Source organism: Neomonachus schauinslandi, chromosome 9, assembly GCF_002201575.2.
Source record: "Neomonachus schauinslandi chromosome 9, ASM220157v2, whole genome shotgun sequence".
NCBI lineage: Eukaryota > Metazoa > Chordata > Mammalia > Carnivora > Phocidae > Neomonachus > Neomonachus schauinslandi.
In genome coordinates this window covers 114,317,279-114,343,233 of record NC_058411.1, presented here as the reverse complement: position 1 = coordinate 114,343,233, position 25,955 = coordinate 114,317,279, and the positions used below count along the sequence as shown (strand labels likewise).

General features: G+C 37.1%; 1 protein-coding gene across 1 annotated transcript in view; it reads right to left on the bottom strand.

The window, feature by feature from the left end:
* ETFA (electron transfer flavoprotein subunit alpha) overlaps nucleotides 1-25,955 on the bottom strand; it is an 88,446-nt gene that overhangs the window by 14,907 nt on the left and 47,584 nt on the right. The gene's annotated exons all lie outside the window — the stretch shown is intronic.

The following is a 25,955-nucleotide window of genomic DNA, read 5'->3' as shown; positions in this document are numbered from 1 at the left end:
TCTTAGGCTAAATATATTTTAAATAAAATAGATGCAATATGTTTTACTTAAATTATGTTTTCCTCCTTCCCTGATCTAACCCATAGTCTTCTTTTTCCTCTGAATTCCTACACTAGTGGTGATATAATAATAAATATGCGGATAATGAAAATCAATGAGCAGTAAGGATGTGCTAAGCATTTTACATCAACTGTTTACTTAAATCTCACAATTTCCTGTGAGGTAGCACTTTTTGTCTAGACTGCTCATTTAGATACCACATTTTAACACATCACTCTGTATATATCCATTCACTACCTACACACACACACACACACACACACGTATATTTATCAATATCAATATATATCCATATATATCCATTCACAATATATACACAATGTACATAAAACACATACTCACACGTATTAAAATATATTTTGACTTGTTGCCTCCTCATAAAAGGATATTTGTTAAAATGATAATTAAGATATATTTATTAAACTTCATATTTAGAAAAAAACAAAAGTACAAATCAGCCTTAAGAGGTTCTAAACACAGACACACATACATGTGCACATGCACACACAATCTCCCTAATAGAAACTTCTTGAAGGACTAGGCTAAACCTCTGTATTTCAAGGTTTATAAAAGGACTCCCAGACTGTAGTTTCTAAGCAAACATTGATGATAGTATCTGCACCCCCCTCTGACCCTCTGCCCCCCAGTAATAACAAAGAGCATGACCACTGACTGCTGCTCTCTGCTCCTTTATCTAAAAATTTAAAGTGTCCATGTTTGGAAAACTAGTAAGTGCTTAATTTAAAAGAGCTTAGCTGCTTCATTCTGTCTACTAGATATAATTAAAGCTTTAACTGAAAAGCTTTTCCCCACACATAAAATGAACAAGTCCTGCCTTGGGTAGGGGTTCATCTACCATGTAACCAAACTGATGTTTTGTCACAACGGACAGCAGTCTCTCCTCAGTATGAATAACGAGGGAGGCACTGAAGGTGGCTTTGTCACACTCAGTTTTATTACAGGGCAGAGACTTTAAAATCAATGACAGCGTCAGGTGGTCCCACCTTGTTTTCTGCACTCGTTATGATTTAACAACTGCTCACTCCAAAATGTGAGAGCATTTCAACCAAGATTTGAGGATAATGTCAGTAAATAATGCTATGATTTTTCATAACACCTCAGTGTGTGTGGCTGTATGCAAGTCAATTTCCCCCTCTCTCAGTTTCTCAACTGTAAACAGAGGGGGTATAGCCCCAAAATTGGAGCTTCTTAAAAAAGCTCCCCAGGATACTCTAATGTGCAGCCAGAGCTAAGAACCACTAGAACAGATGATCCCTTGGCTCTTATGCAGCTTAAAACCTATAATTCTTTCCAACAGGACCAGGCCAGGGGATGGTATATACCCAGGCTTTAACTTTAAAGGCATAAAGTGGGGGCACCCCTGGTGGTTCAGTCGGTTAAGCGTCTGCCTTCGGCTCAGATCATGATCCCAGGGTCCTGAGATTGAGCCCCACGTCAGGCTCCCCGCTCAGCAGGGAGCCTGCTTCTCCCTCTCTCTCTGCCTGCCGCTCCCCGTGCTTGTGCGCTCTCTGTCAAATAAATAAATAAAATCTTTTTAAAAAATAAAGGCATAGGGCGCCTGGGTGGCTCAGTTGGTTAAGCGACTGCCTTCGGCTCAGGTCATGATCCCGGAGTCCCTGGATCGAGTCCTGCATCGGGCTCCCTGCTCGGCAGGGAGTCTGCTTCTCCCTCTGACCCTCCCCCCTCTCATGTGCTCTCTCTCTCATTCTCTCTGTCTCAAATAAATAAATAAAATCTTTAAAAAAAAATAAAATAAAATAAAGGCATAAAGTGTCCAACTATTTCTAAAGCAGCAAGATACCACTATATACCCTGGAAAAGGAGACAACCTAGTCCCCAAAGTGAGTTCAATCATCTAAAAATGAGGTGGGCTTGTTTTCCAATTCAACTTGCTCTATAGTTATCACGAAAAGCCTAAATGTAAGTAGGTGCAATTTGGCCTAAAAACATGGTCTTAGGCTGTAGGAAGTAAAATGTATGGGTGAGGATAAAAAAAAAATCCCAAGCTCTATGATTCTATCTTAAACATATGCAATGTGTCTGTTATGACCATTTACATTTGGACAATGCAATAAGACCCTGTTATACTTCTCATCAGATATGGCCACTACTACCATGAGTGATAAACCAGCTTCTTTTTTATGAAAAGCACCACTACTTTTTACTTAAGATTTACAGGTAACTTCAACTGATAATTTCAATATCATTTCCATTATTCTGACTAGCATTTCTTTCATAAAAGGACAATCATTAAATTGTTAATCAAAAAAATATACTTATTAAATATCACATTCAGGAAAACCAGGCCAACAAGATTTACAAAGCAAGTTATTTAGAAAGACAAACATCCAGATAGACAACTGTCTCACTAACCACTCTTCCAAGTACATTCTCAAAGCAAGCATTGGAAAAGATCAATAGTTCTGTAAATGAGCCCTTCTAACATACATGTCTACATTAAAATTCAACAAGTCTTAAAAGCTCCATTTGCATCATAAAATACTAATAAAAAATGATCATTCTGGCAGTAAACATCTACATAAATATAATATAAATGAAATGTATTTTAAAACCCCTGAGAAATGAATACCATTACTTTAACCATAAATGTCACTAAGGAAATTAAAGAAACTGGGCCAAAGCAAACCAAAGGGCCATTCCTGCCTTTCTGGCCAGAGTAAGCGATCCAGATGGGTTCACATGACCAACAGGACCTCATTTTACTGTCTTACAAACATGGTTCTCTGAATAAATATAAAAGCATTGAAACAATAACGAGAAAGAGTCCTGGGATTTGGGCTGCTGTTCTGAGATCTGTTCTGAGATCTAATAGCTCTCTCAGGCAGGAAGAGAGACTTTTTTCTTCTTTTTTAAAAAACATGTACAGGCAATTAGACTATTATCTTAGGATGCTTCTTTATGGCTCAGAAAGCATTTCTGTATTTCAATAATAATAATTAGTATGTATAAAACTCTCTACAGATGCTAATTTATGGAGCACTTTAGACACTGCTTCACAACATAACAAGGCAATCCCTGCCCTGAGGCACTTACCTTCTAAAATCAGAAAGTAAGATAATTTGGATAGAAAATGAGATGTGATTTTGGAGGGGGCAGCAATTAAAGGTTCAAAAAGAGGTAGGATTAAAGAAAGGAGCAGACACAGAAGTAAGGAGGGGTAGTCCTGGAGATAAAATCCTAGGAGCCTTAACAAAGGGAAGGAATCTAGAAGTGAGATTAGATCAACCTACATGAGTTGGCAGCAGTTTTGGCTGTCATTCTGCAAATGAAGAATGGGGACTGGTGGGAAGAAGTAAAGCCACCAGGGCAGTAAGAGGACCAGAGGTTATTCTGAAATATAAAGAAGGGACAGCACTTACTTCAACAGAAACAAGGACCAGCAGAAGAAAGCACAAATCCCTCTTCTTTTGTCAAAACCTAAAAAGACTGACAGCTGCAGACTCATCCAAAGAACTCAGGGGCAGGGCTCTAAAACACCTTACAGTGGGCTGAGATGAAAATAGGAACAGGGCTTGGAAACTGCTGCATCCAGTTTGCAAGAGGAATATATTACTGTGGTTAAGAACCTAGGCTCTAGAATCTCATTGCCTATGTTTAAATTCCAGCTCAGCCACCTGATAGACACGGGACCGTAGGCCAGCTATTTATCCTCTCTATGCCTCTGCCTGCTCATCTGAAAAACTGGGATTATAAGAATCCTTACTTCAAAGGGTACAATGAGGCTTCAGTCCTTAGCACAGTATCCAGTTTCCCAAGACACTCATGTGCCTTGAGTTTTGCTCAAATATTGATTCTCTCAGCCCACTGGCTGGCCAACTAGGCTCCTGGGGTGGTCTCAAGGCTGCCACATACAGCTGAGCTACTAACTGAACAGCTCTGGAGGGAGGTGTCACTTACATCATAGTCATTACAGAACTCATTTTTATTACAATAATTTTCCAACAGATGGCAGTAAAGTAACTTGAGAAAGAGGTACTTTTCTCCTAAATCATACAAAAAAGTTGTATGTACAGGGCATCCAGAATCCTCTGTGGTACAAACACAGTAATTTTCTAAGTATGCCATAACAGGAAAAAGTTGAGAGACACTAGTTAACTATGATTTTACTGTTGTTGATACTGCTGTTATACCTTACAGGTACTATATAAAGACAACTGTGATTCTTTGTCCCATGTCCTCAAGAAGCTCACAGTCTAACAGCATAGGTTAAGGTAAAATAATAAAAGTCTATAATCCTGACTGTTGAATCACAGACCTGTACCTCTGAAACAAATAATACATTATATGTTAAAAAAAAAAAGAAGATAGCAGGAAGGGAAGAATGAAGGGGGGGAAATTGGAGGGGGAGACAAACCATGAGAGATTATGGACTCTGAGAAAGGAACTGAGGGTTCTAGAGGGGAAGGGGGTGGGGGGATGGGTTAGCCTGGCGATGGGTATTGAGGAGGGCACGTACTGCATGGAGCACTGGGTGTTATGCACAAACAATGAATCATGGAACACTACAACAAAAACTAATGATGTAATGTATGGTGATTAACATAATAGTAATTTAAAAAATTGAAATTACTATTAAAAAAAGAAAGGGAAAGTGTTAGAGAAAAGTGGATATTTTAGATTATCCTAGGAGGGAAAAGATTTATTGGAGATATAATCTTGGAATTACTTTTTTATAATTAGACACAAGTCACTTACCAAAATAAAATTATATTAAAAATAAAAATGTCTATAATCCAATCTAGGGGGAAAAATCAAAGTATGACAGAGCTCTGCTCTCTTATGCAAATGCTTTCAGTACCTGCCACTGAGAAGTGGAAAGGTCTCTGGAAGCAGGAAGCAGAACAGGGGATGACATTCCTCTGAGGTCATTTCTACTCTCTGCCAAACAGGAACCCACTTTTGCAGCTTATCCCATCTGCTCTGGCTTCCTTAGTCCTTCAGACGAAACAAGCTTTTATTTAATTTTTTCAAAACAAGCTTTTAAAAGCAGGTTTTGTTGTCCTAACTAAATGACAAACCTGCATGTCTGATAAACAGAAAGATGACTGGAATGAAATCTTAAATACTTTTACAGAAATTTAACCAGCCTGTGGAATCAACATGGCCAGAGTATTCTCTGATAGGTGATTTGAGTTTTGGTTACTTTCTTCACAAAGAATGAACATCACTCCTGCTTAACCCAAACCTTGTGCAGGAAACCTGGAATTCCTAGAGGTATTATCTGAGTCCTACTCTCCAGAGGATTTTAGTGCAGAAGCTAAGGAGAAAGTGGTCTCTTACTTGCACATTGTGATTTTTGTCTAACGCTGTTGTTTTTTTTTTTTTTTTTTTTTTAATGTCATTATTCTACCAACACATTTTATTGGTATTTTGGCTAAATGGGATTTTTTTTTTTAAGATTATTTATTCATTTGAGACACACAGAGAGAGCATGAGCAGGGAGAGAGGGAGAGGGAGAAGCGGGCGCCCCGCTGAGCCAGGAGCCCGATGTGGGGCTTGATCCCAGGACTCTGGGATCATGACCTGAGCCGAAGGCAGACGCTTAACCATCTGAGCCACCCAGGCGCCCCTCTAACGCTGTTGTTAAATCCAAAAAAGATTTATAACGTGAGCCACATATTTAATTTTTAAAATTTTTTTAAAGATTTTATCCATTTGAGAGAAAGAGAGTGCCAGAGAGAGAGCGCACGAGTGGAGGGCAGAGGCACAGGGTGAAGTAGATTCCCCACTAAGCAGGGAACCCAACACGGGGGGCTTGATCCCAGAACATCAGGACCAGAGCCAAAGGCAGAAGCTTAACTGACTGAGCCACCCAGGAGCTTAACTGACTAAGCTTAATGAAGCTTAATAGCCACACTAAATAAAATAAACAAACAAACAAACAAATAAAGCTAATTTTAATAATGCCATCTCAACTCAGACTAATTACATCTCAAGTGCTCAACAGCCACATGTAGCTTAGTGGTTATCATACTGGACAGCACAGATCCAAGATAATTTTAGAATAAGCTAAAGAACAGGTTTCTTGTAAACTCTACAAGGTTACTATGGCACATGGTCTGACAGTAGATCTAAAGATAAAATGATATTAGTCTCATGTGTCTGCTTTGCTTGTATTGGCTCAGAACAAGATCATTTATAGGTTGTTTTAAACTCTGAGAGAAAACCAAAAAGGAAAGTCCGCAGTGTAACAAAGCTGAAGACCAGCATGAGAAGCAGCAGGATGAAACAAGAGGGCAGCCAAGACAGTCACAAATAGATGACAAAAGTCCATCAAATTTTAGGTAGTGTGGACCATTACAGGAAAGCCAGAGGCAGATGAAAACCACTGGCTTAATACAGTAAATTTATACTCTGAAAAGAAACTATCAAATTTTATCCTCTTGTAAGTTATAATTTTTCTTAAAACTCTAGAAGGACCTGAAAAATCTATCCTTAAAAACACACTTTTCCAAAAAAAAGTATCTAAATAATCTGAGTAAAAAAATTTTTTTAAATAGAAATTTAAAAATACTTGGAATGAAACACCAAAAAAAGGCAAAGCTTATCAGAATTGTAGGATGCAGCTAAAATAATACAAAAAAAATTTATACCTTTAAAATTTTTATATTACGAAACAAGGATTATAGAAAATTAGTGAGCTAAGATCTCAATTCAAGAAAGTTGAAAATGAGGGGCACCTAGGTGGCTCACTCAGTTAAGCATCTGACTTTGGCTCAGGTCGTGATCCCGGGGTCCTGGGATTGAGCCCCACATCAAGCCCTGCATAGGGCTGCCTGCTCAGTGGGGAGTCTGCTTGTCCCTCTCCCTCTGCCCCTCCCCTCTCTTCATGCTCGCTCTCTCTCAAATAAATAAAAATCTTAAAAAAAAAAAGTTGAAAATAATCAAGTATACAAAACCACTACATTTATTCAATCACTATTATAACCAAATAAATAAGATCAGAGAGAGATGGGTTCAGATCCTGACTGTTCCACATACCCTCTATGTTCTCAGGCAAGTTATTTAACCTCTCAAAATCTCAATCTCATGTGTAAAATGGCGATAAACTGTAGCTAATAGGACTGTTGTGATCATTAAATAACTCAATGCATGTGAAGTGTTCAAAATAGGTTAGATGTTATTGTTTATGCTATTATTATTACTAAATGATCACTAAATCTTTAAACTAGAAGGCATAAGACAGCCAACTATTATCTATATTCCACTTTAAAGTGGCAACCACCACCTCAAGGAAGTTGTTATTAATCTGATATGATTTTTCTGGGATAATGTATTGGGAAAATTTCTTTTCATCGATACTTAGTAGTTTCTTTATTACATATAGTACTAGCAATAAAGTTGGAAATTCTGCCCAACTTTCTAGACAGTGCTGGCTGCCTTAGAAAGTTGGGGTAAATTTCTTTACAAGATTCTAACACAATCTTATATAGAGATACATACCACAGATTCAGGTACCAAGACATACCATATTGGTCATATAAAACATATATATATATATATGGGGCGCCTGGGTGACTCTGGTTTCGGCTCAGATCATGATCTCTGGGTCTTGAGATCAAGCCCCATGTTGGACTCCACGCTTAAGATTCTCTCTCCCTCTCCCTCTGCCCTTCCACCTGACTTGCATGCTCTCTCTCTCTAAAAACAAAACAAAATCTGTGTATATATATAAACAAATATATATATGAAGTTGAAATTACATGAGTTTGTGATGTAAACTCATACATTCAGTTTTTCTGGAATTGGACAGTATTCTGCCTGCAGCCACTTTAGATCTGCTTTACTTTAAACAAAGTAGAAAGATTTAAACATTCATTTTTTTGTTTATATGAAATATGAATATGAGTGGAGTAGTTAAATGTGAAGCTTTCCAAGCAGAAAAGCCAAGCCAATATTGCTTCATCTCTTTAAAAATCAGGTTTAAAATTTTTTTTCTACCAACAGTCTTCCTTTCTAGATAGAGGTGAGGAAGGAACATAAAAAACTACATTTCTTCAAAGACAAAAATTTTAAAAGACATCCTCTAAGTAATTCCAGAGCTCAGAGATCCAATGTTATGTGCTCAAAAACAATAACCTTACGACGGCTTCAGATAGGACAACAGTTTCCCAAAATGGCAAATGCTTTCCCAACCTTCTCCTTTAGAAGACTACAGAGGCATTACCTTAAGCAGCAACTGTTACAGCTAAAACACAACACACATACATAGGACAAATGCCAGGTTAGGAGTTAAATGTAATTTATCATAGCAAATAATGAACATCTCTGAGAAGTAGATTAACCAAACTATACTTTCTAATTACTGCAAGTCTCCTGTGCATTAGTATTGCTATATTTCATCCTGTTGCTCACTTAGAACGCCAAACTATTTCCTCTGTTTGCCAAATTGTGTTAAGTCTCTTCTCTTTTTGGAGGAGGCCCCAAAACACAAAGCACAACTATCTGTGGCTCTTTTCTCCAACAGCTCTATGCCTGTGTTATGAAGTTCTCAGGCAGGATTATGGCTAAACTAAGTTTTACAATGGAGGACTTTACCCATACTCTCTTTTTTTTTTTAAAGATTTTATTTTATTTTTTATTATTTATTCATGAGAGACAGAGAGAGAGACAGAGGCAGAGGGAGAAGCAGGCTCCCCGCGGAGCAGGGAGCCCGATGCGGGACTCGATCCCAGGACCCTGGGATCATGACCCGAGCCGAAGGCAGACGCTTAACCGACTGAGCCACCCAGGCGTCCTCCATACTCTTGATTTAAAGCTGAACATACGTCCCAGCCATTAGATAATACTTCTATACTAGGACTAGCTCAGGTTTTTATCAGGAGTCAAGATGGCATACTAATCATCACAGTTACATGAATTGTCTATGATATTTTGGTAACCACGCTGTACTTTACAGACATTATCTCACATAACTATGACAGTAACTCTATAGGATAGGAATTACTCCCATTTTATAGAAGAAAAAGCACAGCTTCAGGCAGGCTGTGTGTTGTCCAAGGTTATGTATAGTGTACCTAGTAAAAGGCTGGCTTCTTAACTCAATCCCTTTGATTTTAAATTCAGTACTTTTGGGGCGCCTGGGTGGCTCAGTTGGTTAAGCGACTGCCTTCGGCTCAGGTCATGATCCTGGAGTCCCTGGATCGAGTCCCGCATCGGGCTCCCTGCTCGGCAGGGAGTCTGCTTCTCCCTCTGACCCTCCCCCCTCTCATGTACTCGCTCTCTCTCATTCTCTCTCTCTCAAATAAATAAATAAAATCTTTAAAAAAAAAAATAAATAAATAAATAAATTCAGTACTTTTGGGGTGCCTGGGTGGCTCAGTCGTTAAGCGTCTGCCTTCGGCTCAGGTCATGATCTCAGGGTCCTGGGATCGAGCCCCGCATCAGGCTCCCCGCTCAGGGGCAGGCCTGCTTCTCCCTCTCCTACTCCCTCTGCATGTGTTCCCTCTCTCGCTGTATCTCTCTCTGTCAAATAAATAAATAAAATCTTAAAAAAAAAAAAACGCTTTAAAAAAAATAAATTCAGTACTTTTTCTACTATACCACAAATAACTCAATATTATGACAGTACATAAAAGTAATATGCTTTTAACTGAAGCCACTAGTCTATAAAAGTGCAATAAATATATTTATTTTAGAGAAAAATCACTAACACAAGATGAGATTAGATGAACAGCTAACTTAAATTTATATATAAAAAAGTACCATCAATTTTAGGGGCGCCTGGGTGGCTCAGTCGGTTAAGCGCCTGCCTTCAGCTCAGGTCATGATCCCAGGGTCCTGGGATGGAGTCCCACATTGGGCTCCCCGCTCTGCAGGGAGTCTGCTTCTCCCTCTGCCCCTCCCCCCACTCATTCTCTCAATCTCTCTTGCTCTCGTGTTCTCTCAAATAAATAAAATATTTAAAATAAAATAAATTTTTTAATATTTAGCTATTTTGCAATTAAATGTGCAGCATTTGCCTAATTCACTTCTATGCTAATTCACAGATTTTCCACTGTGGGAAAATATTCCTCAAGCATACTTGGAATAATAGAAAGCCAAGTTTATTATTATATACTTTGCTAAAATTATTCAGATGATTAATTTACATTGAAATATTTGGGAATATACCATCAAAACACTTAGATATAGAATCAGTCTATTTACAAAGCTTCGCATTTTAGCAGGTCAAATAAAAACTTTGATTATCAAATTTTTTGTCAGCAAGGTTTTTTAATTGATCGAAATCAGTTAGAATTATATAGACCTACGTAGAATTTTGTAGTAAGGCACCTCTGAGATTACCTATGTAATTGCTTTATTTTATCAATGAAAAAATTGAGGCCCCACAAAATAGAGATGGCACTAGGACCTGACTTCCAAGCAGTATTCTTTTCCCTCACCAAGCTGTCTCTTTCCTAAAATTACTAAGAAGAGTTAGGCCATTGCTTCTGCATAGCATTTCTTGATCTTTACTCTAAAATTCTTAAGATAACTTCTATGCCAAGGACCTCATGAGAGCTACAAAGTAACCAGAGGAAAGCAGTTTGGCCATTCCTCAAAAACCTACACACAGAATTACCATATGACCCAGCCATCCTACTCTTAGATATAAACCCAAAAGAACTGAAAACAGACTCAAACATATACTTGTATGTGAATGTTCATGGCAGCATTATCCACAATAGCCAAAAGGTGAAAACAAAACAACCCCCAAGTATCCACCTGCAGATAAACAGATAAACATGGAATATTCATGGAATATTAATGGAATATTTTTCAGTCATAAAAAGGAATGAAGTTCTAATGCATGCTACAACATAAATGAAATCTGAAAACATAACTAAAATAAGACACTCACAAAAGGACAAATACTGTTATGATTCCACTTTTATGAATTATCTAGCAGAAGCAAAACCACAGAGACAGAGTAGATGAGAGATTAGCAGGGACTGGGGTGGGAGGGAATGGAGTTACTGCTTAATGGGTATAGGGTTTTAGTTTGGGGTGATGAAAACTTCTGATTTTGTCTTTTTTTTTTTAAGATTTTATTTATTTATTTGACAGAGAGAGAGAGCACAAGCAGGGGGAATGGCAGGAAGAGGCAGAGTTCAGAGAAGCAGGCTCCCCGCAGAGCAGGGGGAGCCAGATGTGGGACTCGATCCCAGGACCCTGGCATCATGACCCGAGCTGAAGGCAGTCACCTAACCAACTGAGCCACCCAGGCGCCCTGGGGTGATGAAAAATTTTGGACATAGATGGTGATGGTTGCATAACACTGTTAATGTAATTACTGCCACTGAACTGTACACTCAAAAATGGTTAAAATGGCAAATTTTATTAGATTTTACCACAATAAAAAAGTCATTAGAAAGTTATCACCTTGGGGCGCCTGGGTGGCTCAGTCGTCAAGCACCTGCCTTCAGCCTGGGTCATGATCCCAAGGTTCTGGGATAGAGCCCTGCACCAGGCTCCCTGCTCAGCGGGTAGCCTGCTTCTCCCTCTCCCACTCCCCCTGCTTGTTGTTCCCTCTCTTTCTATCTCTCTGTCAAAAAATAAATAAAAAATCTTTAAAAAGAAAGTTATCACCTTGACAGAGCCTTCACACAATTCTCCACCTTCAAAAAACTTAAGTTCTAGAATTTTGTGGTTTTGACAATTATCAAAAATAAACAGTTCACATAACATTAAAAAAAATATCAACAAAAATAGGGGAAACCAAGTACAGGATTTACGGAAATTCTCTGGAGTATCTTTGCAAATTTTCTGTAAAGCCAAAACTGTTCTCAAAAGTAAAGTTTACTTAAAAAAAAAAAGGCGACCAGAGTTGTGAAGTTCAGTCCAAGTTACACAAAGACTCCTTTTAGTACTTTCTAAAGTTATAAGAATTTTAGTGGTGCTAGTAATGTGGAAAAGGAAAGTGCCTATAAGAAAATAATAAATTTACTATTCACCCAACCTAACTAGAGACCCTCTAAGTAATCTCACTTCAAGGAAATGGAATACACGCTTTTGTCCCAAACACTATACCACTTCCCAAATTCCTTTTCAGACTAAGTTTAGTTAATATTAATATATAACATTATATATTAATTATATATATAAAAATAATTAGACTAAGTTTTTCAAATATTCTTTTGTACAAGATTTTAAGTTTTCCTATCTTTGGCCCTAAAGTGAACAAAAAGACTGAAGTACATAGGCTAAATGATCAATTATCCATTAAATAAACATTTCCTTCTATCACAGTGTCTCATGTTCTCTGACATTCGTGTGCATGTTTATCACATCTGAAGCTATATATGAGACAATAAATTAGCATTTATGTGAAAGAACCAAAAATACAATTAGAATAAGAATAGAAATTTAGAGTAGTTTTATTCCTTTCCAGTTACCACATAAAGATAGCTAAGACAAAGATCTGTTGTCTACGCTCATCGACTTTCATGCCAGCTGTGAAATTAGATGGACTGCCTATACGACATGTCAACTTATCATAACAGTGGCATGCTTTTAAACAGCTATATATGGAAAAAGAATTCAAGACTCTCCAAAACTTAAAAATTTCAACCTTATATATAAAATGGAAATGAATAAAAAACTTCACTGATATTGGTCCTCTGGAATAAATGTTTAAAGAAATCAGTCTAATAAAAATTAGCTAAGAAATCAAAGCTACAATTTGAATGCAAAGATACAATCAGAACTAATTCTTAGCAAAAAGGTTTTTAACTACTGCACAACTGAACAATTTATACTGCCTAACCTCAGTTTATAAATTCTACAACTTCTCCTTTGTCATTTTAAACTTCATCGTCAGGACTCTGATCATCCAGGCCACGTAATTACCTTTAAGAAGCATGCTTAGGGTGTTTTCTGGACTGCAGGTCCATACAGCAGTTCTCTCGGCCCTCTTAGGAATAGAACATCAATTGCTTTCAGCTAAATGCACTCACATATGAATATTTTAGTACAATTTAATGCTTCTATACCAACCCCAAAGGAATAGAGCATCAATTTGTGAACACAGTTCTCCTGGAGTTAAAAGCCAAGCTGGATAATGCAATATGAAAGGGCTTGTCAATCTTTAGCTTTTTAGCAAGTCAGAAAAGCAGTCCATAAAGTCAGTCCCAGCTGTATACAAATAACTCTATCAAGTTTGTTCCTACACAGACTTTTCAACATTAGTGAATTTTCAAAAGAGAACCCCCAACACAAAATTTCTTGTATTGGTAAATTCCCCCAAACTGCTTGTTCACCTAGTAACTATTCATCTACTCTCAGAGTTATAAACAGACCACTGATCTGTTAGTAAAATACCAAAATATAGACAAAGTAATCTACTTCCACTGAGAAGTTGCACTAAGTGTAAAAAGACATTTCCCTGGCAGTAGGTAACAGATTCTTTAATCATTGCAGTATGCTTATGTTTGGATGCATAGGAAGGTTAAGTCACAAACAGAGCTTCTAAAAGGCAATCCAGAGAAAAATGTAAAACGGGAACTACCATTATATATGCCAAGGCTTACAAAGTCATTCGAATTAAATTCTAGTCATAGCATAAACATGTCACTCCACTGAGCTCAACAAATACTAATTAATGTCCTAAAAAAATCCAATGAGACTGTCAAATATGAGTTATAGAGTAAGACTGCGATACCTGTTCATGATTTCAAAACAAAAAAATCTCTCAGCAAACAAGGATTTGTAACTGTAAAAATAGCTAACACATAGTACTTATACTATACGCCAGGTATGGTTTTAAGTGTTTTACATATACTTATTCTATCTTCACAATTTCCCATGAGGTAGAGACATTCATTATCACCATGATATAGCTGAAGAAACTGTGGTACACAGAAGTGAAAGTTAAGTTACACAACCAAACAACTGTTATATGACACTATTATAGAAAACTTCTTTAATCTCATAAAAGATATCTACTAAAAAGAGATAGCAAACATCATACCTAGTGGTGAAACCTATTAGAAATTACTGGAAAATAAGGGACAGGATGTTTATCATCACCACTTCCATTAACAACGTCCAGGGAGGCACAGCTGATATAGTAAGAAAAAAAAATTAAACAAAAGGATGAAACAAAATTTCATTATTCCCAGAAGACATGACTATGTATGTACAACACCCAAGAATCTACAGATAAATTAATAAAAGCAATATATAAACATAAATTGCATTCCTATTTATCTATCTACATTTATAAAGAAATTATAAAACTACCTAAATAAATGGAAGAAATAAAATCATGTTGTATAGAAGACTAAATATTGCAAAGATATCAACTCTCCCCAAATTAATCTATGCATCCACAGTTCCTCACTTGGAGGAATTTTTGCTTCTGAGTATTTACTACAACTTGTACTTTTCAAATCCAGAAGTCACTAATCAAATAAATTTTTTTTAAAAACTATAATGAATTTGCATGAATGCACATTTAAAGTGCTTATGAATCTGAGAGAGACTGCTGTGTCCACTCAGCAGTTGTGTCTCAGCTATTTAACTGACAGGATCATATGTCATGCTCACACTGTATAACTACAAGTAACGAGAACACAAGGAGGTATCTATTTTGAGATTTTTTTCATCTTGTTGCTTAACTGCAGTCTTTGGACAATGATTCAGAGCATCTATTTCTGGAGTCTCAGGAGCCATGAAGAGAAAACAGCCCATCACCTCTCAGCATCTGAATGTGAGCCCCTTTACCAACTCCTTCCCGCACACCCTGACTCACCACTTAACTCTCCCAACTTGCACTACCAAATCTCACCCAGGCAAGTCCTCAATCAGTAAATTATCATTTTTAAATGGCCTTGGTTATTAGCTAAGAATTATTTGCCTTCATCATGTATCTTTAGCATATTTTTTCATTATTTATTCACATTACAATTCGTACATGTTTGGAGTAGCCCAGAAGAAATATCTGACACTGTCCAGTATCACTGCATTCTGTCCAGAAACATACTAATGAGTTTATAGTAAGTGTGAAACAACTAAGTAATTGATTTTAAATATTTTATATTATGTTGAAAATCTTGGTGTATTTTTATTATTTAAGGTTTTTGGGTGGATTGGGAACTAGTTATTAATTTTCTCTTTTAAAAAAATAAAATAGAGATTTGGGCTCTCTGAATTTCATCAACTACACACTTTCAAAAATCACACCAAATTTGGATAAGACAAACTTACATTTCCAATCAAAACTTCAACTGTGGAGTTTGACAAACTAATTCTAAAACTGCAAGAGAAAGGCAGAGAGCCAAGAATAGCTAAGACAATTCTGAAGAACAGAGGAGAGAGGAATTGCCCAACTAGGTAATGTTATTACTACAGCTTTAGGTGTAGTACTGATACAATGACAAACAAGTGACTGATAGGCAGAGAGCCCAGCAATAGACCTGTGCATGTATATAAACATGTACGAGGTGACTCTAGAGACCGGTGGAGGAGAAAGAGAATGTGTAATCAAAGATTAGTTATAGGAGGATAAAACTGAATATCTACTTCACATCAAACATAAAAACCAAATCAAGTAGATTAAAAACCAAAATGTGCAAAGCAAATTTTACAAGTTATAGGGGAAAAAGTGGCGCCTATGTGGTTCAGTCAGTTAAGGGTCTGCCTTTGGCTCAGGTCATGATCCCAGGGTCCTGGGATTGAGTCCTGCATCGGACTCCCTGCTGAGCAGGGAATCTGCTTCTCCCTCTGTGCCCCCCACCACCCGCCCCACTCATGCTCACTATCTCTCTCAAAAATAAATAAAATCTTGAAAAATAAAACTTTAATAAAAAAATACAGGTGAATATCGTTATGACCCTATCTTAGGAAAGATTCCTAAAACAACAGACTGTAGATACTATAAAGGAAAAAAATAAGTTCAACCACATTAAAATTAAAAGCTCTGTTTATCAAAAGACATAATTTTTTAAAAAAGGAAAAGCTGGCTAAAAACTGAGAGAAAATTTATGCAACACACATAATCAACAAAAGATTAGTACCTAAAACGTTTAATTAAAAACTTCCAAGAACCAGTAAGAAAAAAAAATTCAATAGAAAAATGGGCAAAAAGATATGAACAGGAAATTCAGGGGGAAAAAAATCATTAACAGACATTTAGGACGCCTGGGTGGCTCAGTCGGTTAAGCATCTGCCTTCAGCTCAGGTCATGATCCCAGGGTCCTGGGATCGGGCTCCCTGCTCAGTGGGGAGCCTGCTTCTTCCTCTGCCGGCCACTCCCCCTGCTTGTGCACGTGTGTTTGCGCTCTGACAAATAAATAAAATCTTTAAAAAAAATAAAACAAACAAAACCCATTTAGAATATAAAGATGCCTAATAACAAATAAAACAAATAAAAAACAGTGAGATTTCATGCCCATCAGACTAGTACAGCTTTTTTTAAAAAGCTGTGGCAGGGCGCCTGGGTGGCTCAGTTGGTTAAGCGACTGCCTTCAGCTCAGGTCATGATCCTGGAGTCCCTGGATCGAGTCCCGCATCGGGCTCCCTGCTCTGCAGGGAGTCTGCTTCTCCCTCTGACCCTCCCCCCTCTCATGTGCTCTCTCTCATTCTCTCTCTCAAATAAATAAATAAAATCTTAAAAAAAAAAAAAAGCTGTGGCAAATATACATTACATAAAATTTACCATTTTAATCACTGTTAAGTGCAGTTCTGTGGCATTAAGTATATTCACCTTGTCATACAACCATTACTGCTATCTCCAGAACTACCATCTATCTCCAGAATGGCAAAACTTTAAAAAACCAAAAATACCAAAGTTCAAAGAGGATGGGAATAAAGGTAAGTTTTATAAACTGCTCGTAAGTATAGCTACTTTGGTTGATCCTTCATCAACATCTGGAAAGCTGAACATTTCCTATAATTGAGCAGTTTCACTCTCAGGCATACTTCCCTAGGGAAACACTAACATACAAGGAGATATAAGAATCTTCCAGTAACATTATTTGTTTGTTTGTTTCTTTTTTTTTTTTAAGATTTTATTTATTTATTTGACAGAGAGAGACACAGAGAGAGAGGGAACACAAGCAGGGGGAATGGGAGAGGGAGAAGCAGGCTTCCCGCGGAGCAGGGAGCCCGATGCGGGGCTCGATCCCAGCACTCTGGGATCATGACCTGAGCCGAAGGCAGACGCTTAACGACTGGGCCACCCAGGCGCCCCTTCCAATAACATTATTTGTAACAGCAGGAATTATAGACTACCTAAATAAAGCATCCAGTATTAGGAAAATGGGTGACGTGTGACATATTTCTATAACAGGATACCATACATTAATGAAACACAAATGAAAAACTGCTACCTGAATTAAAATGGATGAATCTTACAAACATAAGATTGACTAAAAAAAACATAAAGAACACATACAGTATGCTGTTGCTATAAAGTTAAAAAAATGTATACAAAAAAAAAAACAAAAAAACCCAAAACGAAAACAAAACAAAATGTATACAAAACAATGTTACCTATCAGTGTTTCCTAATTTTTTTTATATCATGGCACACAAACAATGGCAGCATGTGTGTGGTACCCTGGGCTACATGAACAAGTCTAGTCATAATGTCTCCTGTTCCAAAGGCTGAGAGGATCAACATCTCAGCACACTTGTAAATCATTCACAGTACTCAAGTTGAAAAGTTCAGCAATATACTGTTTAGGGAACTGTAGATATACAGTAAAAGTGAAATGTATTGAAATCATCATCAAATTTAGGTAATGATTACTTTTGAGGGAAAGGAAGGATGTGTATTAAAGAAAGTACATAGGGGCTTTCAACTGTATTATAATATTGTTTCTTAAATTTGGTAGTAAAAACAAAGGTGTATACTGTATTCTTTATATTCCTTATATATATTTATATATATAAAATATCTTTTGTATATATATTCTTTATATACATATAAATTTTTTAAATAAATAGGAAAGAATGGGAAGCAAAGTGGATTTAGCAAACGTAAGCTACTTTTTCAAGCTTAGCGTACCAAGAGAGATGAAAAGGGAGGTAGCTAGTAGAGAAAAGAGGCTGCTGGGTAGACAAAGAATTTTCCTTTTTAAGATTATAAAAAAAGGAGCAGGAGGGAGAGGTTCTGAACCCAGAACACAGGGGTAAATAATGGAATACTGTCCCAAAGGAGGTAGGAAGTAATGGGATCCAAGGACACAGGTAGAGAAATGAGCATTAAATTAGAAAAGGTTCACCTCTTTCTCTGATGTATATAGGTTAAGTTGTATTGTTTTGCTTTTATAGAGAGGACAGTAAGGTGACTTATGAAGTAGAAGGAAAGATCAGCACCTGAGAATAAGGGAAAGAGTACTAAATAAGGAGTTTCTAAAATTGGTACAATTTAAGATAATGTTGATATATACTAACAGAGGACAAAAGCAAAATTCAGTTCAGAAGATCTATTTGTGGAAAACTGAGGCTATGCAATCCACCAGTTTTTCCTGGACAAGTGGTTTTTAAAATGTGCTCAGGGCTCTAATCATTCTGCAGAGGGGCCATAGAGACTCCTTCAGAAAAATGAGAAGGGAAAGAGCTATGTTAGCAACACTCTAGGTTACACCCCTCCACTGCAACTCCACTTTTCCTATTATCCATGGGGATTCCTGACAAGATTTCATCTGAAGGGTTCTACAACTAAGTCACTACTATGAAATTTTATCCTGGAAAAGTCAGAGCAGCAAGCCCCAAACCAAATAATTTTGGGCCCTTATGGAAATGCACTTAAATATTAGGCAATTGGCTGACATTGAGGGACATTATAAAAAAAAAACAACATCCTTATGAAACCACTGTCCTATTTATAGTAAAGACATTGTTGAGGATGTTAATCAATAGTGTCCTCTTTGTAAGGGCTCAAGGGATAAATCTCTCTCTCTGATCTTGCTATCAGGCCAAATTAAGCTTCCCATGTGCAATTAGTTTGTTTTTACCTTAGGGACACTATAAATCAGGACACTGATCTTGTTTCCCAATATGAACTGGCTTCTAGAAAACCTAGTGCCAAATTTGCAGACTAAATCTGGCAAATGAATAGAATGATACAGAATTTATTTTCTTTAAAAACCTCTCTCCTAGTTTTAACGTATCTCCAACCTTTATCTTCCATCTGAGTTTTCTCAAGACCAAACTGTCACCCAGTACCTCCCATGAAGAGACAAAAAGCAGTTTGGCTACTACAGCTAGGGGGTGGGGAATAGGAGTAGAACACTAAGAAGGGTACAGAAGGCCTAAGACTGAGGTTAAATAAGAAGTGAGAGTTACTCCTTACTACAACCACGAGACTAAAGGTTAAAGAGCTATGACAACTAAATGCAATACCTGACCCTAAACTGGATTCTGTATGGAGATGGGACAATACTAAAATGAGCATTATGAAACTAAATGATAAAACTGGCATATCCCATTAGAATATGGAAGACAAATTAGAATTTAAATTGACAAAATCCAAATAGAGGATGTAAGTGTACTTTGGTTGTGTAAGAGAATATTTCTGTTCTTAGAAAATACACACTAAAAGGGGCACCTGGGTGGCTCAGTCGGTTAAGCGTCTGATTCATGATTTCAGCTCAGGTCATGATCTCATGTGTTATGAGATTGAGCCCCATGTTGGGCTCCATGCTCAGCAGAGAGTCTGCTTGAGATTCTCCCTCTCCCTCTCCCCTTACTTGTGCCTGCTCTCTCAAATAAGTAAATAAGTGAAATACACACTAAAGTATTTAGGGGTCATGATGTTACTGTCATATGTTCAGGAAAAAAAAACCTGTGTGTATATGTGTATACACAGACACTGTACTATTTTTAATTTTGAACTTTTTGTTAAGTTTGAAATTATTTCCAAATAAAAAGTTAATTAAAAAATGAGGAGTAATATAGAAGAATTTGTTGCAACAGTAAGCTGTAGATTAGTGGTTCCCCATCAGTAGGTCTGAATTCTTGCAGGGAACATGAATCCATAAACACACCAGGAATTGTTCTCTCTATATATGTTCAATCGTCTGCCATATGCATGTGTAAACTGCTATGAATGATAAAAATGTATTTAAAAGTATAATTAAATTCATGGCATCTTTTGGGTATTATATATTTTCCCATTTTCTTAAACAATCGGTAATAAAAGTGTTTTGTAAGGATAACAAAATTTGCCTTTGTGGTCCCCTTACTTGAATAGGGAACTTCTTACTGTTTTCATCAGAGAGAACCACAGTGATGCTTCTCATAGCTATTACCGAATGGCAACAAAATAGAACATAGGATCTTCAAAGAATGTAAAGTTGAGAGGAATGTGAATAGAAATCAAGCTTTAAAAGATTCATGAGGCTTCAATGGTGGAGAACAAAAACCCAAATTTAATAACGACAGTGTTCAGCTTTAAACACAAAGAACACTTATTATTAGACAATGGAGACATGGGTTTAACAGACAATAAAATATGGGTGAAGGAGAAAACTGAGAGTTTGGATGTCCACAAGTGTAATACATGCCAACAGTGGGATATGCCTGCCAAAAACCTAATGCAATATTAAATAGGATTAATTAAAATATTATTTAGGAAGATAATAATCTAATTCTGTACTCATCAGAGCACATATGAAGTAATGCATTTGACTCTGGGCCTTAGGACTCCTGCACGTGGTCCTGAGGGAACTGCTTATATCAGACTAAACCTTCCTGCAGAGAAAAAATACGAAACCTTGTTAAAATATAGACAGCAACTACTTAAATACTCTGGAGATCAACCAAGACAGGCAGCATTTAAGAAGGCCGAGTTCAGGGCGCCTGGGTGGCTCAGTTGGTTAAGCGACTGCCTTCGGCTCAGGTCATGATCCTGGAGTCCCTGGATCGAGTCCCGCATCCGGCTCCCTGCTCGGCAGGGAGTCTGCTTCTCCCTCTGACCCTCCCCCCTGTCATGTGCTCTCTCTCATTCTCTCTCTCTCAAATAAATAAATAAAATCTTAAAAAGTTCTGTAGGCCGAGTTCTGTAGGGGAGGGAACACAACAAGATGAGTCTACCTCATACCACTACTTTCTCCCTTGGGGCATTTGCAGATTTCCCACAGGGGATAAAAGCCAATCAGAAAGCAGTCGCTTTGGATAGAAACTGCAGTCTTACTAGTTCAGGAAACACACAAACAAATTTGTGGCTGCCACGTTAGCTGGAAAGGAAGGAAACAATTCCAGAGAGAGAACCACCAATTCGAAAAACGTACCCTGCTTAAAACCCTGGGGACCCCTGCATTAGAGATGTGCAAGGTGGCTTCTCAGCTGCCCGGCTAATATTAAAAGAGAAGACAGTTTGGAGTTGCAGCTTTGTTTTGTGTTTTAGTTGTATTTGTCCAGAATCAATACCAACTAATCATTTAAGAATTCCTTTATGTGAATGCTTGGCAAAAAGAATGGTGCTCAAATAAGTACTCAGGGTTAAATAACTTTTTTGAATCTCATTATTTATCCTGGAAAAACTGTATTGACCTTTGCACTGATGATGCAGAAAAACAACAGTGGGTAAAACTACTGTCTGCATTAGTCCAGACAGCCGCACCAAACTGAACTAGTTGTCACAGCATTCTTCAAGGCCACATACTCAGTTTAAAAAAAACCTGAAAAATAAAAAGCTGGTTTCACTTAAGATTGTTCCTGATGCAGTACAAATTATTAGTTTTATTAAACCTTGACCTTTGAGTACACATTTTTTAGTATTCTGTATTATAAACTGTGAAGTACACAAGGTACTTCCACTGTGTATCAAAGCACAACAATTGTCATGAGGAAAACCATTTGGGTGATGGTTTGAGTTACAAGCTGAACCAGCCACTTTTTTTATGGACCAACATTTTTACTTCAAAGAACAAGTGGCAGATATTTGATGTTTTTTAGCAGACATTTTATTGAAAATGAATGAAATGAGCTTATCAATTCTGAGAAAACAACTTAAAAGTTTTTGTTGCCAATGACAAAATTTGAGCTTTTAAGTGATAATTAGAATTCTAAAAAACTTATATCCATAAGCATGAGCTTTAAAGACTCTTCTAATGAGATCAGTGGTGATATTAATGAACCTGACTTTTTGATACTGATAACATATGTCAACATTTGGGAGATCTGCAAAACTCAGTTAACCTTTACAGCATACTTTGGGAATACTGTGGGTTCAGTTCTAGACCACCATAATCAAGCAAATATCACAGTAAAGCACGTCAAATTAATTTTTTGGTTTCCCAGTGCATGTTCACCCTATACTGTAGTCTATTAAGTGTGCCATAACACTATGTCTAACAAAATAATGTACATACCTTAATTTAAAAGTACTTTATTGCTAAAAAATGCTAACCATCATGTGAGCTTTTCACAAGTTATAATCTTATTGCTAGTGGAGGGTCTTGCTTCATGTTGATGGCTGCTGACTGATCAGGGTGGTGGTTGCTGAAGGCTGGGGTGTCTTATTTCTTAAAATAAGACAACAGCACAGTTTGTCATTTTTCTCTGTAATTTCTCTATAGCATGTGATGCTTTCTGATTTTATCCACAGTACAACTTCTATCAAAATTCGTTATCACTAACTCTATGTCATATTCTAAATCCTCTGTTGTTAACAATCTTCACAGCATCTTCACCAAGAGCAGTTTCCATCTCAAGAAATCACCCTGGCTCACCCATAAGAAGCAACTCCTCATCCATTAAAGTTCTATCATGAGATTGTCACAATTCAGTCCCATTTTCAGGCTCCACTTCTAATTCTAGTTCTCTTGCTATTTCCACCACATCTGCAGTTACTTCCTCTACTCAAGTCTTGAACCCCGCAAAAGTCCTCCATGAGGGCTGGAATCCACTTCCTCCAAAATCCTATTAATGTTGGTATTTTCACCTCTTCCATGAATCATGAATGTTCTTAATGGCATCTAGAATGGTGAATCCTTTCTGGAAGGCTTTCAATTTACTTTCCCCAGATCCATCAGAAGAATCACTACCTATGGCACTTAGAACCTTACAGAATGTATTTCTTAAACAATAAGACTTGAAAGTCAAATATTGACTCCTTGATCCATGGGCTACAGAATGGATGCTTGTGTTAGCACACATGAAAACAACATTCATCTTATACATCTCCATCAGAACTCTTGGGTGACCAGGTGCATTGTCGATGAACAATAATATTTTGAAAGAAATCATTTTTTTCTGAGGTCTCCACATTAGGCTTAAAATATTCAGTAAACCATATTGTAAACATACGTGCTATCATCCAGGCTTTCTTGTTCCATTTCTAGAGCACAGGAAGAATAGATTTTGCATAATTTTTAAGGGCCCTAGGATTTTCAGAGTGGTAAATGAGCACTGGCTTCAACTTAAAGTCACTATCTGCATCAGCCCCTAACAAGCTTTAAAGCTGGGCATGGATTTTTCCTCTCTAGCTTTGGAAGTCCTAAATGGCATCTTCTTTCAATAAAAGACAGTTTTGTCTATTTTGAAAATCTGTTTAGTGTAGCCACTTTCACTAATTATTTTAGCTAGATCTTCTAGAATACCTGCTGCAGCTTCTACATCAATACTCGCTTCTTCACCTTGTGAGACAGCTTCCTTCCTTAAACTTCATAAACCAACCTCTGCTGGCTTCAAACTTTTCTTCTGCTGATTCTTCCTCTCAGGCTTCACAAAATTGAAGGGATTTGCTCTGAAGAGAATTGCTCTGGAGTAAACGGCTTAAAGGAATGTTGTGGCTGGTTTGATCTTCTATCCAGACCACTGAAACTTTCTCCATATCAGCAGTAAGGCTGTTTCACTTTCTTATTCATCTGTTTACTGAAGCTCTTTTACTTTCCTAGGAACTTCTTTGCATTCAAAACTTGTCTAACTGTTGGACACAAAAGGCCTAGCTTATGCCCTGTCTCAGCTTTCAACATGCCTTCTTCACGTAGCTTAATCATTTCTAGCTTTCGATTTAAAGTGAGAGATGTGCAATTTTTCCTTTCACTTGAACACTCAAGAAGCCATTGAGGGTTTATTAATTGGCCTGATTTCAATATTGTTGTGTCTCAGAAAATAGGGAGACTTGAGGAGAGGGAGATAGATTGGGGAACAGCCAGTCAGTGAAACAGAACACATACAACATTCATTGATTAAATTGCCTTATATGGGTGAGGTTCATGGTGCCCCAAAACAATTGTAATAGTAACATCAAAGATCTCTGATCACAGATCACCATAACAAATATAATAATAATGCAAAACTTGAAACTATTGTTAAGACTTACCAAGATGTGATACAGAGACACGAAGTGAGCAAATGCTACTGAAAAAATAGCACTAATAGACTTGCTCAATGCAGGGCTCCCAAAAACCATTAATTTATTTAAAAAAAAAAAAAACATCAGAATGTATGTGAAGTGTAAGGGAAGCACAATAAAACAAAATATGTCTTTATTTTCTAAATGAACAATGCATGATGTACAAGATGGTAAAAGATCCATTCAAACTGCAATGTAGACCAATGGATTTTAATATAAAAGTATGAAAAGGTCAATGATATGGTTTCACATTCCACACTGTAAATAACCTTTAAGAAATTACTACTTGTTGGGGCATCTGGGTGGATCAGTCAGTTGCGCATCCGACTCTTGACTTTGGCTCAGGTCATGATCTCAGGGTCCTGGGATCAAGCCCCGCATTGGGCTCCCCGCTCAGCGGGTAGTCTGCTTGTCTCCCTCTCCCTCTGCCCCTCCTCCTGCTTGCTCTGTCTCTCTGTCTCAAATAAATAAATAAATCTTAAAAAAAAAAAGAGAGATTACTACTTGTCAAATTTTGGTATAATGTAAAAGTAAAAGAAAGATATCCACAATTTTCTGAAGAGGCTATTAAAATACTTTCTTCCCAACTATATATATGTGTGATGGTAGATTTTCTTCATGTATTTTAATCAAACTAATACAAGAAAACAGTGGAAACAGAAATAAGAATCTAGTAATTTTCTATTAAGCTAACTATGAAGCCAAAAATGTAAAGCAATGCAACTATTCCCATTAAAATCATTTTTCTTTTAGAAAAGTTATTTTCATCAAAATGATATTTATATTAAGAAAAATAGTTTTATTATTTTCAAGTAAATAAATATTTAAAAATATTTAAAATTTTTCTGTTTGAATTTCTAATACAGTCAGTATTAATAGATATGACCCACATAAACAAAAGCTCTTTGAGAGCCCTCAATCTTGAGAGGGAATCCTAAGACAAAAAATTTGAGAAGCACTGTACTACACATATAATGAAACAGGAAAATGTGAAAATACAATCAAAGGAGATCAACCTTGAAATAACTCAGATTTTGGAATTAGTACACAAGGATTTTAAAGCAGTTATTGTAAGTATGATCAAGAATGTAAAGGAAAAGTTAACTGCAATGACTGCACAAATAAGAAATGTCAACAGAGAAATTAAAACTATAAAAAGAACCAAATGCAAATCTAGAACTGAAGAAAATCTGAAATAAGAAATTCCCTAGATTTTTTTTTTGTTTTTTTTTGAAGATTTTATTCATTTATTTGACAGAGAGAGACAAGGCGAGCGAGGGAACACAAGCAGGGGGAGTGGGAGAGGGAGAAGCAGGCTCCCCGCTGAGCAGGGAGCCTGATGCGGGGCTCAATCCCAGGACCCCGGGACCATGACCTGAGCTGAAGGCAGACACTTAACAACTGAGCCATCCAGGCGCCCCTCCCTAGATGGTTTTAACCGCAAATTTGAACTTATGGAAGAGTCAGTGATCTTGATGATAGACCAACAGAAATTATTTAAATATACACTTAAAATACGTGTAACTGGAGTTCCAGGGTAAAGTACAGGTGGCACACTGTCT